General features: G+C 53.4%; 1 long non-coding RNA gene and 1 pseudogene across 1 annotated transcript; one reads left to right on the forward strand and one right to left on the reverse strand.

Moving 5' to 3' along the window:
• Positions 1 to 16,520, reverse strand: LOC128801702 (zinc finger protein 436-like; annotated as a pseudogene).
• On the forward strand, positions 5,564 to 9,117 carry LOC128801804 (uncharacterized). Its single transcript, XR_008435250.1, has 2 exons — positions 5,564 to 5,873; positions 6,235 to 9,117. It is a non-coding gene; the product is annotated as an uncharacterized LOC128801804 (long non-coding RNA).
• Positions 16,521 to 17,991: the final 1,471 nt, after the last annotated feature.

Raw genomic sequence — 17,991 nt, forward strand, 5'->3', positions numbered from 1 at the left:
TAAACCCAACAGAGATATATTTATAAACATAGATCAGTCACTGTTGTTTCACTTTAATCGGTGCCAGGGGATCCAAGAACCATAACCTGGGTTACCCTCGCCTTCAGGCATGCATCAGAACAGGAGCTGAATGTGGGGGGAAGCTTCTGGAAGCTCCTCACAGAAGCCACCCCTGGAGCACCCCTGTTTCTAAAACCTGATCACACAAATGCAATACACTGCCCAACATGGGTTACCAGGAACACGGGTCTCTAAGTCTCTGCCCGATGGGGCTCACTATGGATCATCCAACTTTGGTCCTCCAATGGGTAATGGAGTTGGAACAGCGTTTGAAGCCCTTACCACACTTGGGGCACTCACAGGGGTTCCCTTTGCAGTGAATCCATTGGTGTAAGGTCAAGGTAGAGCTCTGAGTGAAGCTTTTCCCACAGTCAGGACACTCCAAGGGCTCTTCCCCAGTGTGGATATTCTGGTGGTGAATCAGGTGGGAGCTCTGGCTGAAGTTCTTCCTGCACTTCCCACACTTGTAGACCCATTCCCTGAAGTGCAGGCGCTGGTGGCTGATGAGGTTAGAGTGGTCACTGAAGCTCCTCACACATTCCCTATACCTGTAAGACCGTTCTCCCGTGTGAATTACCTGATGGTGGATCAGACAGGAGCTCCGGCTAAAGCTCTTCCCACATTCCAAGCACTTCTAGGGCCGTTCCCCTGTGTGAATCTTCTGGTGCCGGATCAGGTAGCAGCTCCATCTGAAGCTCTTCCCACATTCCAAGCACCTGTAGCACATCTCCTCAATGTGAAACCACTCAAGGACCACCTCAAGGGTCAGAGCTCTGGATGAAGCTTTGGCTGTCTTCCTGACACAGTGTATGTCTTTCCTCCTCGGAGCACCGTGGGCTGTGTTTGGAGACCCTCCTCACAGGATACCTTTGTAGCTTTTCCTTCCCATTGTATTCCTGTGCTGTGGAGTCACTCAAAACGGTCTCTTCCATGAGGTTGTGATGTAGGGATTTGTCTTCCCTGGTCTCTGTCAGTGCCTGGGGAAGGAGGGAGGGAGGGAGGGGATTTGGCTCCATGCAAGAAGGAAGGGGAAGGACATCCCCCAAGTCCATCCCCTCCCTCCAAATGACCACAATTTCAAAATAAAAAGGCTCTCAGGCAAAGGTATGGGAATGGGAATAACAGTTCTTTACTAGGAAAAAACTAAATTTAAAAAAACTTGTAATTAGTACAAACAAAACTACTGATAGAGTCAGAAACCTGACACCCTGAGGAGTCAGGGTGTTAGTGATAGTCCATTTAAATGGTGGCTGCTCCTCCTGCTCCTGGAGTGGCAGATGAAATGCTGCTGAAGTGATGGTCCAATAGAAGGGTGTAATTTTCTGTGAAGGTCTGGTGATAGAGTAGATGGGCCTGGTCTTCCTCTGGGAATCCAGTGAAGAGGCTGAGCTGCTGTCTCAAGAAATGCTGATTTTATGCCGGTAGGGATGCTTGGCTCCTCCTTCTGGGTGGAGCATCTCACAATGGGATGATATAACTTTATCAGTCATGCAGTGAGCCATTCAATGGCCCATTAACAGAAGATATCTCCCCGGAGGGAGACATTGTTCTTGAAAGAGATAAGAAAACTGCCCAACAGAAGATACCTGCCCCACCTCCGACAGATGGCAAATAGAATATATGCTTATCTTACAAGCCAGGACACACGTCTCAGTTCCCTCCCCTGCTTCCCTGCTCAACCGAGATCCAGGGGCGCTCCCAGCAACACCAGTGCCACCAGTCCAGCCCCAGCTGCCGCCACACGCCCCATGGCCAGCATGTCGGCAGCAGGTGCTGATGGCCCCAGAGCAGCCGTGTGGCGCTGCGAGCACCAGTCTGGAGCAGTTCAGAGCGTGGGCGGGTGGCATCAGCCATGCCCGGGCAGGGGGGGCCCGCCCTTGGCGCCCTCCACATATTCCCTTCCCAAATTCCCCTGGCGGGGCGCACTGGGGGTGGGGGTCACAGCTGGAGTCCAGGTGAGGAGGCTGAGTGCTGTGAGTCTACCTGGACACTGCCAAATCACCAGCAGCAAGTGCTTTGCTCGGCTGAGCACTGCCCGAGGGACTGGGCTGCAGCAAGGGGGGATACCTTGCTCCAGGGGGGATGTCCAGCAAACGGGGAACCCTCACAGGTCACTTCTAACCCCCTCTGGCGGGCTGACCCTGTCTGGATGCAAGGTGCCACCAAAACCGCTCTGTCACTGCACTCTGCACCTAGACAGGGGAGAGAAAATAAAACGAAAGGCCCAGGAATTGAGACAAGGACCAGGAGGGATTGCTCCCCAAACATTGTCACAGGCAAAACAAACTCACCCTGGGGAAAGGACCTCAATTTATTACCAACCAAATCAGAGCAGGATAATGAGAAGGAAAATAAAACTTAAAAACTCCTTCCCCCAGCCTTTCCCCTTTCCCAGGCGCTCCCTCCTCCCTCCAGCAGCACAGGGAGCTGGGAATTGGGGTCACAGTCAGTTCATAGCACCTTGTTCCTGTTGCTGCTGCCCAGGGAGAAAAGTTGGGAGCCCTTCCCCTGCCCCAGGGTGGGTCCCCACAGGGCCTCAGGTCCTTCCAGCAAAGCTGCTCCAGCGTGGGCTCCTCTGCCCAGGGATCCACAGGGTCCTGCATGGAGGCTACTCCTGCACGGGCTTCCCAAGGGCTCACATCCTTCTTTTCGGGCATCACCCTGTTCCAGTGTGGGCTCCTCCTGCAGGAGAATCTCAGCTCTGGCACTTGGAGCACTCCTGCCCCTCCTGCACTGCCCTGGGTGTCTGCAGAGCTGTTCCTTTCACATGTTTCCACTCTGCACAGGAACTTTTCCTTTCTTGAATCCATTATCCCTGAGGTGTCACTGCGATCTCCAATGGGCTTGGTGTTGGCGAGTTGTGGGTCCGTCCAGGAACTGGTGCTGGCTTTGCTGGACACGGGGAAATTTTTGACAGCTTCTCAGAAAAGCCACCCCTGTAGCCCCCTACTTCCAAAACCTGGCCACACAAACCCAGTACACGGGCCACCTGGAACATGGATCACCGGGTCTTGGCCCAGTGAGGGTCACTGTGAATCATCCAATGTGGGTCCTCTGATGGGTGATGAAGTTGGAGAAGCAGACAAAGCTCTTCCCAAAGTCGGGGCATTTGCAGGGTGTTGCAGCGTGTCCACAATGAGCCTCTGTGAGCGACCTGCATTCCCAGAGCAGGCTTGCTTAACCTGCTGACGAATAAGGCCAGAGACAGGTCTTTGTGTGGAACTCCAAACGTGGTTTATTGTGATGAAGAGGGTCCAGGGACAGAGACAAAATGGGGCTGAGAACACAAGGTTTCATATGGGGGGAAAAGAGGTGGAGCCGAGGGTCGAGGGCCAATGGGAACTAAGTACAAGTGACGCAGAGGTAGGGGCAGCCAATTGGGGAACCAATGAGGTAACAGAGGCAGAGCACTGCAGTAAACTGGGACCAATAGGGAACAAGAGAGGGGAGAACATTCTAGGGGGAGTACCTATAAGGAAAAAAACAGCAGCTGAACTGGGTGATACCAATAAAACCTGTTGCATTAACATGAGCCTGCAAATGCCTATGGGTGAGACTGTTGTATTCGAAGAGGTATCTTTGATCCTGGTCACCTCTGCCCTTCCAGGGCCAAGGTATTACAGCTCCAATGGTAGGCCCCTGGGCCTCCACACCAGGGCTTCCCTTACAAGTGGGACTGTTGGTGTTGGGTCAAGCCAGAGCTGGAGGAGAAGCTCTTCCCACACTCCCCACACTTGTAAGGCCTCTCCCCAGTATGGATGCGCTGGTGCAGGGTGAGGTGGGAATTGCGTTTGAAGCCCTTCCTGCAGTCAGGGCAGCGGAAGGGCCTCTCCTCTGTGTGAATGCGCTGATGCAGGAGGAGATGGGAGCTGGTCCGAAAGCTCTTTGCACACTCAGGACACTCGTAGGGCCGTTCTCCACTGTGGATCTTCTGGTGCTGGATCAGGTCAGAGCTGATGCTGAAGCTCTTCCCACACTCCCCACACACAAAGGGCCGTTCCCTGGCGTGCAGGCGCTGGTGGGTGAGGAGGTTGGAGCGGTCACTGAAGCCTTTCCCACATTCCTTGCACTTGTAGGGCCGTTCCCCCGTGTGAATTACCTGATGGCGGATCAGACAGGAACTCCGGCTAAAGCTCTTCCCGCATTCCAAGCACTCATAGGGGCGTTCCCCTGTGTGGATCATCTGGTGGCGGAGGAGGTGGAAGCTCCGGCTGAAGCTCTTCCCACATTCCAAGCATTTGTGGGACTTCTCATTATGAGGCTTCTTCACCAGCTCTGAGTTCCAGCTGAAGCTCTGACCACCTTCCTGGCACAGGGGGTCTCTTTCCTCCTTGAAGCACCCTGGGCTGGGTTTGCAGCCCCTCCTCGTGCGGGATCTTTGGGGCTTCTCTTCCCCATTGGATTCCTGTGCCGTGGAAGCACTCAAAACGGCCTCTTCCGCAATGTTCCGCCAGGGGGATTTCTCCTCCTTGATCTCTGTCTCCAGGTCATTGCCTGGGGGAGGAAGGACAAGGAGAGGATGGGATTTGCCTCCGTGCCAGAGGGAAGGGGAAGGAGATCCCCCCAGTCCATCCCCAGCAGGACAGCATTGGCAGTGGGGTTGTCCTGCAGCCTGTGCTGGGCTGGGAGATGGAGCAGAAGTGAGGGGGAAAGGGGCAGTGACTTCCTCCTCACCTGCCTGCATGTCCCAGAGCATCTTCCTTTTCCTTGCAGCCTCCTCCTCCATTCAGCCAAGCTTTAGGAATGACAAATCCTGGTTTTGGGGGAAAGCAGCATGTGCTGAGTTGGAGGTTCCTCCTGCCCAAGTCCATTTCTAGAAGTCACCAGGCATCTTGTGTCCATGAAAACCTCCAAAACACCACGAAGCAGAATAAACACCCCTCCAAAATATTAAGATTCAGCAAAGGAGCCCTCCAAGATTCCCCCCTCTCTGGTCTCTCCCTTTTGGGGTCCTGGAGGTCTTCCCTCTCCTGGGTCCCACTTAGGGTTGCTGGAAGTTTTAGAGGTCCTAGGGGTCCCTTCTCCTCTCAGTCACTGTTTCGGCTGCTGGGGGTCCCAGGGTTCCCACTCTTCAGGCTCACCTCACTCCAGGATGCCGGGGATGTCTCCCCTCCCAGTATCCCGTTTCAGGGTCGAGGGCAATCTGCCCTCCCTGTTAACTCCGTGCTTCCTCTTTTCCAGTCCGCCGGGGGTATTCCAAACCGGTATCACTCCTCTCCGCTCTCCCACGCCAGGGGCAGCCAGAACTGATGTCCCCTTACCCCCGCCGGGCCATCTCCATGTGGCGTGCGGGATCTCCCATCCTCCACGCCGTATCTTGGGCTCTGCCGACAGGCACGGCCGGGATCCCCCCCGAAAAAAAAAACACCTCCCGGGGACGCCCAAGATATCTGGGGCAAGCTCTCCCTCCCCAGTCACCTGTGGGATGCGGCGGGGCAGATGCTCCACGGGCCGGGAGGGCTGCGGACACAGGGTGCGCGAATTTCCTCTTCTTCCTCTTCCGCTTTCTTCTGCTTTTCTTCTCCTTTGCGGAAGATCAGACAGCTACAGAAGCTGGCCTCCTGGCCCCGGTACAGTGGAAGCCATGGGAGAGATAAACGCAAGGCAAGAACAAATATGAAGGCCGCCCTCCCTCGTCGTCTTCCGGCTTCTCCTCCTTTTCCGGCTCCTGCACCTCCCCTTCCTCTCCCGTTCCACTGCCGTCAGCTCCCCCCGCTCCCATCCCCGGCTGCGGGCCGGGGGCTCTGGGACACTGCGTGAACGGGGAAGAAGGGAGAAGACGGGGCGGACCCCCAGACGGAGTGGCAGAGAAGGTGGGTCAGCCCCGAACCGAGATGGGGGGAGCTGGGATTTGGGGGGACGATGGGTAAGGAATGGGAGAGGGAAGATGAAGGGAGGTGGCACAGCGGGAAGGTGCTTTCCAAAGGGGGTCCCTTCGTGTCTCCCTTACGTAATCCCTGGAGAGGTTCCCTGCAGCTCTGGGGGAGGCGGATCGTCACTGGGGGGCTCATGAGGGGTTCCCCCCACCCAGCAGCCGGTGCTGCGGTGGCCGTGGAGCAGAGGGGAGTGGGAAAGGGGGGTCCGGCACGGCCCCCTGAGCTTCCAACTAGCCGTGGGGTGCTGGAAGTAGCGGTGGCGGGAGGCATGCCATGACCTGTGTCCCTGCCCACATAGGGGTGTTCCAGCAGACGGGAAAGGCCAAGTTGCCACTTCCAGAATGGCATTCTGCAGTGGAGTTGGACAGGAACAGCTCGCACACTCCGTTGGGAAGCCGTTCTGCATCATCCTATGGTGATTCTCGTCTACCTCTCACCCAGCTCCAGGCTGTGGAAATTCTCTTATTCTGTCTGCATTCATCACTCACCAGCACCGGCACGAGGAATAGCCTTACAAGTGTGAGGAATGTGGGAAGAGGGTTCAGAGCATCTCGGATCTCATGAAACATCAGTGGATGCTCTCGGGAAAATCTCTTCCCAGCCCCCTGCTCCTGTCAGGCTACACCATGATCTGAGAAATACTTGTTTAGGCCTCGGCCTTGACAAACAGCCCTTGGGCTCAACTCTTCTTGAGTTTATCACCAACATTGTTCCAGGAACTGGTGCTGTCCAACGAGCTCCAACAGCCTTGGAAACTTTTTTTTTTTTTTTTCCCCTGAATAACATCCCAAATGGGATCATATTTTAGTTCTCAACCTTTCCCATAAAGTTACCAACCTGAGCTGGGGCTAGGATGGAAAACATCCTAGAAAGTCACCAACCTGAGCTGGGGCTAGGATGGAAAATGTCTGTGACTAAAGCCCATCCCTTGGACCCTATAAACAGCAGCCCTGAGTGAGACCCTTGGAACTCTCCTGGGCTGCAGCACCTCTGACAGCAGCCAGGAACTCTCCTGTTTTGCTGCACTCGGGGCATCCCCAAATGGTCCTGGGCTGAGCGCCCCCCCCCCCCCCACTCCTCGAGGCTCTGCCCTGCACCTGGTGGGAAGATGCAAAGGCATCTGAAGGGAGAATTCCACTGGATTCCAGGGGAATTTTCCACAGGGACCTCATACAGACTCCTCCTGTCCGTGTGTGTGTGACACTGAATATGCCATAGCAAATGTCCTAGGAATGCTGCTCTCCTGGAGTGGGAAGTACGTAAGATGTGTAAGTCAGTTGGGCCTGTGGGTATGTTCCTGTTGTGGTGTAATAAATTCTATGTGAAGTTACTGATTAAGTTTCAGTTAAGTGCTGTTAAGTGCTATTGGGCCTTTAAGCATAAACTGTTCAAATCCAGGCTCAGTTCTGTACAGGGGTCTACTCTGACCCTTGTGACTCAACAGTGGGGTCTTCCATATTCCTTTTCATCCTTACCCTTTTCTGTTTTTTTTTTTTCCCTCACTCCTCTCTCCTTCAGAAATTCCTGAGCTACATAAATAGTTTAGGGCTTATTTCATTTTAGATTTATTGATTTTGGATTTTTGTTTCCTTTTTCTTGGTGTGCTTTAACCAAGTAATCTCTTCCTCCTCTATCCCTCCTTTTCCTCCTCCTCCATCCCTTCTCCTCTTCTCCCCAGGACCAGCACCCACCCTTGGTCTCCTGTGCCTCCCAAACCCACAGCATCCCACCAGAGGGGCAGGGATGGAGCTGGGGCAGGTCGGACTGGGGCAGCGCTGGGCTCTTAGCTGCTCCTGCCCACACTCGGCCCCCACCACAGCTGCCACTGCCAGGACAGCATGGCAGGCCCAGCTGGATGGCCTCCATCTTCCCCCTCCCCAAATTCCCCTCCTGGGGGGCACTGAAGGTGAGGGGCGGTGCAGGTGGGGTCCACATGGGGAATGTTGGGCACTGCAGGTCTGCCTGGCAACTGGTGAGTCATCAGTCAAACCCCTGCAGAACTGGGGCATACCCCACAACCCCTTCAGGAATGGGGTCCTCATTCATCATCCCCAACCTTCAGCTGTCTCATTTCAGACCCCACCTCACCCCTCCCAATCCCCATCCCACCCCTCCCAATTCCTATCCCATCTGCCCCAGTCCATATCCCACCTCTCTCGATTCACATCCCACCCCTCCCTCCCTTCCTTCCTTCCCCTCCAGGGTTTGGAGCGCTGTGGGATTGAATACTTTTGGGGTAATATTCAGTCATTTTGAGGTGGGATCGAGACATTTTGGGCTGGGATGGAGACACTTTCAGTGGCCACCTTCCTTGAGTGGTTTTGAAGTGATGGATAGAACCCCTCACCTTTTGGGATGCAAAATAATGGAGGAAACTACTCCAAATTTCCTCAAAAACCCCAAATCCTCCTGAATATCCCCCAGACTACAAAGTCCTCCCCCGTCCCTGTAAAATGGTGAGGTTTTAAACATCTTGGATGAGGTTCTTTATTTTTACCCAATTTTGGGTGTTTTTAAAGGATGGATCACAAGAAAATAAAGGCCAAAATTAAAGAATTTATGTGTCAGCATTGTTTGAGTATCCATGGAGTTGGGTTGGGTTGGATTGAGTTGGGTGGGTGAAAGAGCCTTTTTTGGAGGTGTCCTAGGGTGACACTATGGTGCTTGTATCCCCAGTTGTGTGTTCTGTTTATGCCTGATATTATGTTCTGTGCCTTCAGGACTGGCTCCAAAAAGTGAAGGTTTGTTTTGTCTTGTTATCAGCCGGCTTACCTCCCCCCACAGTCTGTGTCTAGGAGAGAGGATAGGGCTTGCTTGCTTGCTGGCTTGCTTTCACTTTGGTCTCGCTCCTGCTTCTTGCTTTTGCTTTTGCTCATTAGTTAGTTTAGCTAGGCAGTCCAATTTCTTTCTGGACTGTTTTTCTTTCCGTTTCCTGAATACCATTCGAACCTGCTCCGGACTGGGACCTGGGAAACACTGAGAAACACCGAGAGCCTGCATTTTGTGACCTGCAGCAGCCATCCCCAGTGCCGGAGACCGAGAACTGGGTGACCACTCCCAGGAGAGACTTTCTGAATTTGTCATCTCTTCAGAGCGGTGAAAGAGTTTTTGTCATCTGGTGTTGTTGTTTTGTGCCAGGGAGTGTTTCTGTCTGTTAAATAAACAGGGTTTTTTCCACTTGTCTCCAAGGAAATTTTTCCCAAACCAGGTGGGGGAGAAGGGGCCGTGGGGGTTTGCTGTCTGGGGGGGCTCCTCCTGGAGGTTTTCTCCCAAATTTGCCCTAAACCAGGACAGGAGGGGTTCCCACAAAATTGTCTCCAAAATCTTGGTCACTACCAGTGCTGGATTATCACATCTGTGACCAACTTGAATCACCAGGTTGATTCAAGTCCCAACATGGTCACCATAGATAACACAATGTGGGTCCTCTAATGGGTGAAGTTGGAACAGTGAACAAAGCTCTTCCTGCAGGCAGGGCACTCGCAGGACTTCCCTTACCTGTGGGACTGTTGGTGTTGGGTCAAGGCAGAGCTGCAGGAGATGCTCCTTCCACACTTGGGACACTCTGAGAGCCTCCTCCTGGTGTGGATGTTCTGGTGGCAGATCAGGTTGGAACAGTCACTAAACTTCTTTCCAAATTCCCTGCACATGTAGGGCTATTCCCCAGTGTGGATACTCTGGTGGCAGACCAGGCAGGTGCTTCACCTGAAACTCTTCCTGCATTCCAAGCACATGTAGGGCTGTTCCCCAGTGTGGATCTTCTGGTGGCACATCAGGTTAAAGCTCTGGATAAAGCTCTTCTCACATTCCAAACACTTTTAGGGCTGTTCCCCATGTGGATCTTCTGGTGGCAATTCAGGTTGGAGCTGTTGCTGAAGCTCTTCCCACATTCCAAGAAGCACTTGTAGGGTTTCTCCCCATTGTGAAGCTGCTGGTCAACCACCAAGTCAGTGCTCAGCTGCCTTCCCAACACAGGAGAACTGCCCTACCAGTGTGAAGAATATGGGAAGAGTCTCACTGATGTCACTGGGGAATGGCCCTACAAGTGTCAGGAATGTGGGAAGAGCCTTAGCATCACCTACTACCTGATCTGCCATCAGAAGATCCACACTGGGCAACAGCCTTACGAGTGTCCCGAGTGTGGGAAGAGGTTTCAGAATAGCCTCATCAGGCATCAGGGGATGCACACAGAGTAGAGACCCTTCCGCTGTACCAGCTGTAGGAAGAGCTTCAACTGTAGCTCCAATCTCATCACCCATCAAGACATCCACAGCTGGGTGAAACCCTGTAAGTGTTGGGAGTGTGGGAGGAGCTTCTGCAGCTCTGCCTTGACCTCACACTGCACCCACCAATAAAGGAAGACCTGTGAGTGCCCCAGCGGGGTGGGGAGAAGAGCTTTGTTTAGTGCTCCAACTTCTTCAACCATTGGAGGGCACACACTGGATGATCCACAGTGACCCACATTGTGCAGAGACTTGACGATCCATATGCAGAGCCGGGATGCACTCAATAAGCCGTTGTTTTTTTGATGCCTGTGATGAACAGGGATGATTTGAGGAATTAGATGTTCCCCAAGTGACCACCAGAGACCCTTAAATGACCCTTACTCTAATGTAAATGAGTTCCAATAAGTGATTTAAATATGTAAAAGAATTTGAGGGGAATGTTTAGCATATATGTATGAGTTTGGGAAATGTATTAATATGTATTAGCTATATAAATACAAACAAATATGAGAGATAGCTGAGTGTGTGTGATAGGGGGAGACATACCCTGCACACACTTGGCACTGAAATAAAGCTGCTTTCTAATAGTGACATTACAGAGTTAAAGAGTTTAGTTCCTGTTTTCAGTGACATTTTCTTGTTACCCAGCCCCACCCCCACACACAATCCCCAGCTCGAAACAGGTGCTGGCACTCCAAAAGCAGCCGGGCTGTGCAGTGGTGGGGGGTTCATATCCCCACCTCGCACAGCACTGGGAGCTCCGCTCCTTGAGGGGTATCCTTATTCCAGGGAAGAATCTCCACATCCCTCTCTCCCTACGAACTGGATATGTCAGGAAACTCTGCAGCTAAAATTTGGGATGGGGCTGTTACAGTCTGAAGGCCTGAACTGTCAGGCAGACGTGCCCAGGCCACTGTGCCAGCTCAGCAGCTTTGGATAAATTATCATTTGGTTGTTCCTTTATTCCGGTATTTTAACAGATCTCCTGTATCTTATGTCATTGTCATTCAACGCCAAAAACAGTGGAAACCCCCTTCTTCATTTACCTCTGGCATGTTTGCAAACAGGGCATTGTTCCAGTTGTTTGACCCCATTCCGGCAGAGCATCCGGCAGACGTGCCCAGGCCACTGTGCCAGCTCAGCAGCTTTGGATAAATTATCATTTGGTTGTTCCTTTATTCCGGTATTTTAACAGATCTCCTGTATCTTATGTCATTGTCATTCAACGCCAAAAACAGTGGAAACCCCCTTCTTCATTTACCTCTGGCATGTTTGCAAACAGGGCATTGTTCCAGTTGTTTGACCCCATTCCGGCAGAGCATCCGGGCACAAGACTCCCACGGGAAGTCCCCGCCCACTGTCCCACCTCCAATTTTCCTCATTCTCCCAGTAATTTCCCATAGTCCCTTCAATCCTCAGCTCCCCCTACAGCTTAGTTTCAGGGTGTTCCTAACCACCCCCCACCCCCGTTCAGTACTGGGAACTCAGCCCCTTCACACTCGGTTCGGAAGTCAAAAGATCCTCTTCTCCACCCTCTCACACACCCTTGCTATCATACCGCTAACCTCCAGGTTTCCCCAGAACTTGGTTTGGGGCTGCCACCTACCTCCCACTAAATCTGGGGGTTTGATGTGCCCCTTTCAGTGAGTTTTGTGGATTCCATATCCCTCCCACTCCGTTTATGGGTCCCAGACCAAACTTTCCACCTCTTTCCCATCGCCCTCAGATCCCCAGGCCACCATTCCCCGCTCTGGGTGTGGGGAGGTCCTACCCCACCCTTTTCCCGTCCCCCCCCCCCCCCCCACCTTCCCCCTCCCCATTCCACCTCCCGCTCACCCGAGAGCTCCACGCCGGCAGCTGGGGGTGCTCCCAGCGCTACCAGTACGGCCCCAGCTGTCCCATCGCCAGTGCCGGGAGGTGCCGTGCTGTGCACTGGGGAGGTCCCCAAAGCGGCCCCGGGAGCACCAGTCCGGACCAGCGCGGGCGGACGGCATCGGCCGTGCCCGGGCAGGGCCGGGCCCCGCGGGAACAGCGCGGGGGGGGGCCCGGCCTGGGCGTCCCCCACCTCCCCCCTCTCCAAATTACCCTGGCGGAGGGCGCTGGGGCCGAGGGGGGCTGCAGGTGGGGGACACGCCGTGCTCCAGGGGGGATATCCCGCAATCGGGTGGCCCCCACAAGGCGGTTAAAACCCCTCAGCCGTCGGAGGAACCATGGGGTCACCCCAACCCCCCAAAATGAAGGCAGGGGGCCTCCACAAGCCATTTATAACCCTGAAAATTGGCAGAAAGCAGCAAGATCCTCTCCAAAATGGGGTCACCTCATCCTCCCATAATGAGGGAGCATCACCGCAGCCCCTGAGAATAGCAGAGAGTCACCTCAGCCCCTGAAAATCAGCAGTATATTCCCAAAAGCCGTTCGTAATGCCCCAAAATTAGCACAAAGCAGCAGGGTCCTCCCCGAAATGGGTTCCCTGTACAGTTCCCTATGGAGCCCCCCTTCCAACTGCCAGAGCCACATGTCTCCCACCTCTGCCACCACCCCCCACTGAGGATTCTGGGTACCCCAAAAACTTGCTCAGGATGGGGTTGTCCAAAAATCCCCTCAGGAATGGGGAATATCCCAAAATCTCTTCAGCAATGGCAGATACCCCAAAACCTCCACAGATTTGGGGGATACCCTTGGAGACATGGTACCCCCATCCTTAACATCCCCTGTCTTTTGCTTTCTTATTCCAGATGCCTTCCCACCCATCCCAAAATTCATTCCAGCCCCTAACCTGCATCCCACCACTCCCAATCCCACCCTTCCCAATCCACATCCCACTCCACCCCAAACCCCATCCAAACCCTCCCAATTCACATCCCACCTTTCTCAATCCCCATCCCACTCCTCCTGGGGGTTTTGAGGGTGCTGTGCGATCACATATCTGGGGAGCCATTTTGAGGTGGAATCATGCCTTTAAGGAGTGGGACTGAGCCATTTTCAGTGGGATTGAGTCATTTTGATGTAACAGATTGATCCCTCTTGGATTTGGACTACAAAACTATGGAGAAAACTCTCCCACATTTCTCCAAATATCCCCCAGAACCCCAAAACCTCAGTATAATGGTGGCAGTTTAGAGGTTTTATTAATTTTTTTACCCCAACCTTAGGTGTTTTTAAGGGATAAACAGAAATTGAAAGAAAATCAAGGCCAAAATAAAAAGATTTACATGTCAGCATCATGTGAGTGTCCATAGAGTTGGCTTGGGTTGGTAGAAAAACCTTTTTTAGAGGGGGTCTCTACTTCATTGCATTCAAAATTTTGGTCTTTGCCCCAGTCCATCACCATTTGGCTGTGCAAGACACCCATAGGCCAGAGAGAATTAGAATAGTGGAATTATTTAGGTTGGAAAAGACCATAAAGATCATTCAGTGTTGCTTGACACCAGAGTAAGAAATTATTGGATGGAGCAGATAAGAATTTTTGGGGTCTAAAGTCAACAAATCCACTCTTCCCAATGAATTTCCAACATCAGTCTGTGTCCCAATGAATGTTTCTACCCCTGTGTTCATCCAGGTGCCTATGAGGATACCAGGAGGGTGTGGAGACCACAAGCCAGACGTCTTCCAATGTGGATCGCCAGGAACATGGGTCACCAGGCCTCTGCCCAACATGGATCCTCCAATGCTCTTCCCACAGTTGGAGCACTTGCAGGGCTTCTCTTACCAGTGGGTCCGCTGGTGCGAGGTCAAGGCAGAACTCTGGGTGAAGCTCTTCCCACACTTCAAGCACCTGTAGGGCCTCTCCCCAGTGTGGACGCGCCAGTGCTTGACTAGGTCAGAGCTACGGATGAAGCCCTTCCTACAATCAGTGCAGCGGAAGGGCCTCTCCTCTGTGTGCATCCGCTGATGCATGAGGAGATCGGAGCTGGTCTGAAACCTCTTCCCACATTCGTGACACTCGTAGGGCCGTTCCCCAGTGTGGACACGCTGGTGGATGACAAGGCTGAAGCTGCGGTTGAAGCTCTTCCCACATTCCAAGCAGTTGTATGGCCGTTCCCCAGTGTGCAGCCGGCGGTGGCTGATGAGATGGGAGCTCTGGATAAAGCCCTTCCCACATTCCAAGCAAACGTGTGGCCGTTCTCCAGTGTGGAAGCGCTGGTGGTATGTGAGGCTGGACCTCTTGCTGAAACTCTTTTTACATTCCAAGCACCTGTAGGGGCGTTCCCCTGTGTGAAGGCGCTGGTGGACCACCAGGTCAGAGCTCTGTCTGAAACTCTTACCACATTCCCCACATGTGTAGGGCCGTTCCCCAGTGTGGATCTTCTGGTGGCGGATCAGGTGGGAGCTCCAGCTGAAGCTTTTTCCACATTCCAAGCACTTGTGGGGCTTCTCCCTGTCATGAAGCTGCTCATGGATCACTAGCTCTGAGCTCTGGCTGAAGCTCTGGCTGTCTTCCTGGCACAGGGTGGGTCTTTCCTCCTCAGAGCTCCCTGGGCTGGGTTTGAAGCTGCGCCTCATGGGGGATCTCTGGGGCTTTTCCTCCTTGTTGGCTTCCTGTGCTGTGGAGCTGCTTAAAACAGCCTCTTCCACAAGGTTCTGACATGGGGATTTGTCTTCTCTGGTCTCTGTGTGCAGGTCATTCCCTGGGGGAGGAGGGAAGAAGGAGAGGAAGGAAGAAGGAGACAGAAGAAGGAATGAGTGAGTCAAAGGAACAAGGAAAAGAGGGATTGAGGAGGGATAGGAAGGAAGAAGGAGCAGGAACAGGGAGGGGAAAGAAGTGAGGAAGGCAGAAGAAGGAAGAAGGGGAGGAATGAAAAAAGAGGAGGAAGAAGAAGAAGGAACAAAGAAGGGGAAGAATGAGAAAGGAGAGGAAGAATGAGAAAAAGGAAGTAAGAGGAAGGAGCATGAAGAAAAAGGAGGAAGGAAAGACAGGAAAGAATGAGGAAAAGAAGGAAGAAGAAACAAGGAGAGGAAGGAAAAAGCAGAAGAAAAGAGAGGGAGAAACAAGGAGAAGGGAGAAGGAAGGAGGAAGAAAGAAGGAGTGGAAGGAAATTTGCTTCTGTGCCAGAGGGAAGGGGAAGGACATCCCCCTCAAATTCATACCCAGCAGGACAGCATTGGTAGCGGGGTTGTCCTGCAGCCAGGGGTGATGCTGGGCTGGGAGATGAGGCAGAAGAGGGAGGGAAAGGGGCAATGATTTCCTCCTTACCTGCCTGGGTGTCCCAGATCATCTTCCTCTTCCTTGCAGTCTCCTCTTCCATCTGACCAAAGTTTGTGAATGATAAATCCTGGTTTTGGTGGAAAAAAACAAGATGTGAGTGTGCTGGATTGGAGATTCCTCCTGCCCAAGTCCATCTCTAGAAGTCACTGGGCATCTTGTCTCTATAAAAGCTCTCAAAACACTAAGACACAGCCCCCAAAACCCCAAGATTCAGCCAAAAACCCTTCTAAAATAGAAAATTGAGCCCGCAAAACTTAAAATGGCCAAGATTTAGCCCAAAAACCAATAAAAATACCAAGATTAATCCCCCAAGAACTTAAAAAGATCAAGATTCTGCAAGAGAAAAATCTCCCTGGAGGTCCCCCTCTCTGGTCTCTCCACTTCGGTATTTCAGTGGTCCCCCTTCTCCAGGCTGCTGGGGTTCCTCCATATATTGGGGTTCCTCACTCCAGGATGCCAGGGGTCCCGAGAATCCCAGAGGTCTCCCCACTTTGAGGCTCTGGTGGTCGCTCTTCTCTGGGCTGCTGGAGGTCCAGTGGGTTGTGTACCCCCCCCCCCTTCTCCGTGATCCCCCTGTTTAGGGACACCAAAGATTTTGGAAGTCCTGTGGGTGTTTTCTCCTCTCACTATCTGCTTCAAGATGCTGGGCATTCCAGAGTTCCCCCCCACCCTGCGTTTCCCACTTTGGCGTTCCTTGGGGGAGCCCTCTCCATCCTATCCCCTTCCCCTGGTTGCCGGCGGTCCCGCCTCTGGGTCCTCCGTTTCTGGCTCCCGAGGGTACCCCCTCTCCGGGCTTCTCCCTCTCCGTGCTCCACCCCCCCCCCCCCCCAGGCGGCTGGGGATCCCCCAGCTCCGGTATCGCCTCTCTCCGGGGCTTCCCCAGCCACACCTCGGCTCTTTCGAAGGGCCCCCAAAACCGGTGTCCCATCCCCCCGGCAGTACCGGGCGACCGCCACGAGGGCGGGCTAACAATGGAGGCGGCCCTGACCAGACAGACCAACCCCCACGGCGGCTCCGGGAACCCGGCATCCCCCCGCCCCCCGCCGGGGCTCTGCGGCCAGCCGCCACCGGGACCACCCCAAAAAAACCCACCTCCTGGGGACCCTCCACTACCCTCGCAAGGGCCATTTCCGGCTCAGCTCTGGATTCCGGAAGATCCAAAGATCCCCCTCCCAGAAAAACTCTACCAGGAACCCCCCATGATATTTGCGGCGAGCTCCCCCTCCCCCGTCACCTGCGGGATGCGGAGGGGAGGACCGATGCTCCCAGGGCGGGGGTGCTGCAGTTACAACGAGCTTACAACGATTTACAAAGGAGGCTTTGGCTCCTCCTTTTCCTGCCCCTCCTCCTGCTTCTCTTCTCTTCTCTTCTCCTCTCCTCTCCTCTCCTCTCCTCTCCTCTCCTCTCCTCTCCTCTCCTCTCCTCTCCTCTCCTCTCCTCTGCCTCCTCCTCCTCCAGCTACTTCTTTTGCTGCTGAATCCTTACTCTTCCTCGTCGTCCTTCATGCGTCCTCCCCCGGCTTCTCCTTGTTCATCCCTTCTTCTCCTCCTCTTCCTCCTCCTCGTCCTCCAGGAGCCCTGGCTGTGTGTATAGACTGGGGAAACAGAGGCTGGAGAGCAGCTGCAGGAAGGGACCTGGAGATCCTGATCGATGCCCATGTGGATCTGAGTCAGCAGTGCCCTCGCAGCCGGGAGGGCTATCTGTGTGCTGGGTGCATCAGGCCCAGCATCACCGGCCGGGCCAGGGACGGCACTCACAGACAAAACATACTGGCGCGGACAGGAATTGAATTAATTACCTAACAAAAAAGCAGCAGGATAATGAAAATCAAAATAGATTCTATAAACACCTTCCCCGACCCCTCCCTGTAATGAGCAGTTTCCACGTGTTCCCCAGAGACGCGGGCAGGGCCTTCTTAGTTCCCATGACAACACTAAAAAAACTACTAACTCTAGCTAAGTACCGATATTGAAATGCTAATTAGCTAATTGCTCTGTTTGTTTTCTCTAAATCACCTGGAGATAACTGGCCTCCCACCCCTCCACGCTGCCATTCTGGGACTAACATGCAAATAAAAACCCCTTAGGATCATGGGAGTATTTTTAGGAGATAAAAAGGACTATAAATCAAAAACTGAACACAGTAGAGGAGTCTAGACAAATGCCCTAGCTGAGGAAGAGGGAAACACATCCCCTGATTGACTTTTCCCTGTCACCATCACCTAAGAAAGAATAGACTATGTTAGGCTGTGAGAAGCAGGACGACAGAAAGAGAGCCCTGGTGCTGCCACCACGGAAGGAGCAGGGACAGCTGTTTTTCTGGACTTCAGCAGTAGACTCTGCACGCCACGCCTCCTCACTCTTTGGCCACCGGTGTGCCACAAGGAAAGAGGAAGGGACAGCTGCTACTCTGGACTTCAGTGACAGACTCTGCACGTCTCCTTCCTGGGAAAGCTACAACTGCGGGGGGCGAGCTCTGTGTCCCCCCTGCCCAGGTGATCTTTTTAATAAAGAGCCCTCTGCCCAGGTGATCTTTTTAATAAAGAGCTGAACATTTAATAAAGGCATTAGCCCTGTTCATTTCACTCCCTCCTTCCTGGGCTCTCCCTCCTCCTTCCAGCAGC

The sequence above is a fragment of the Vidua chalybeata genome, chromosome 31, assembly GCF_026979565.1.
Source record: "Vidua chalybeata isolate OUT-0048 chromosome 31, bVidCha1 merged haplotype, whole genome shotgun sequence".
In the NCBI taxonomy this organism is placed as follows: Eukaryota; Metazoa; Chordata; class Aves; order Passeriformes; family Viduidae; genus Vidua; species Vidua chalybeata.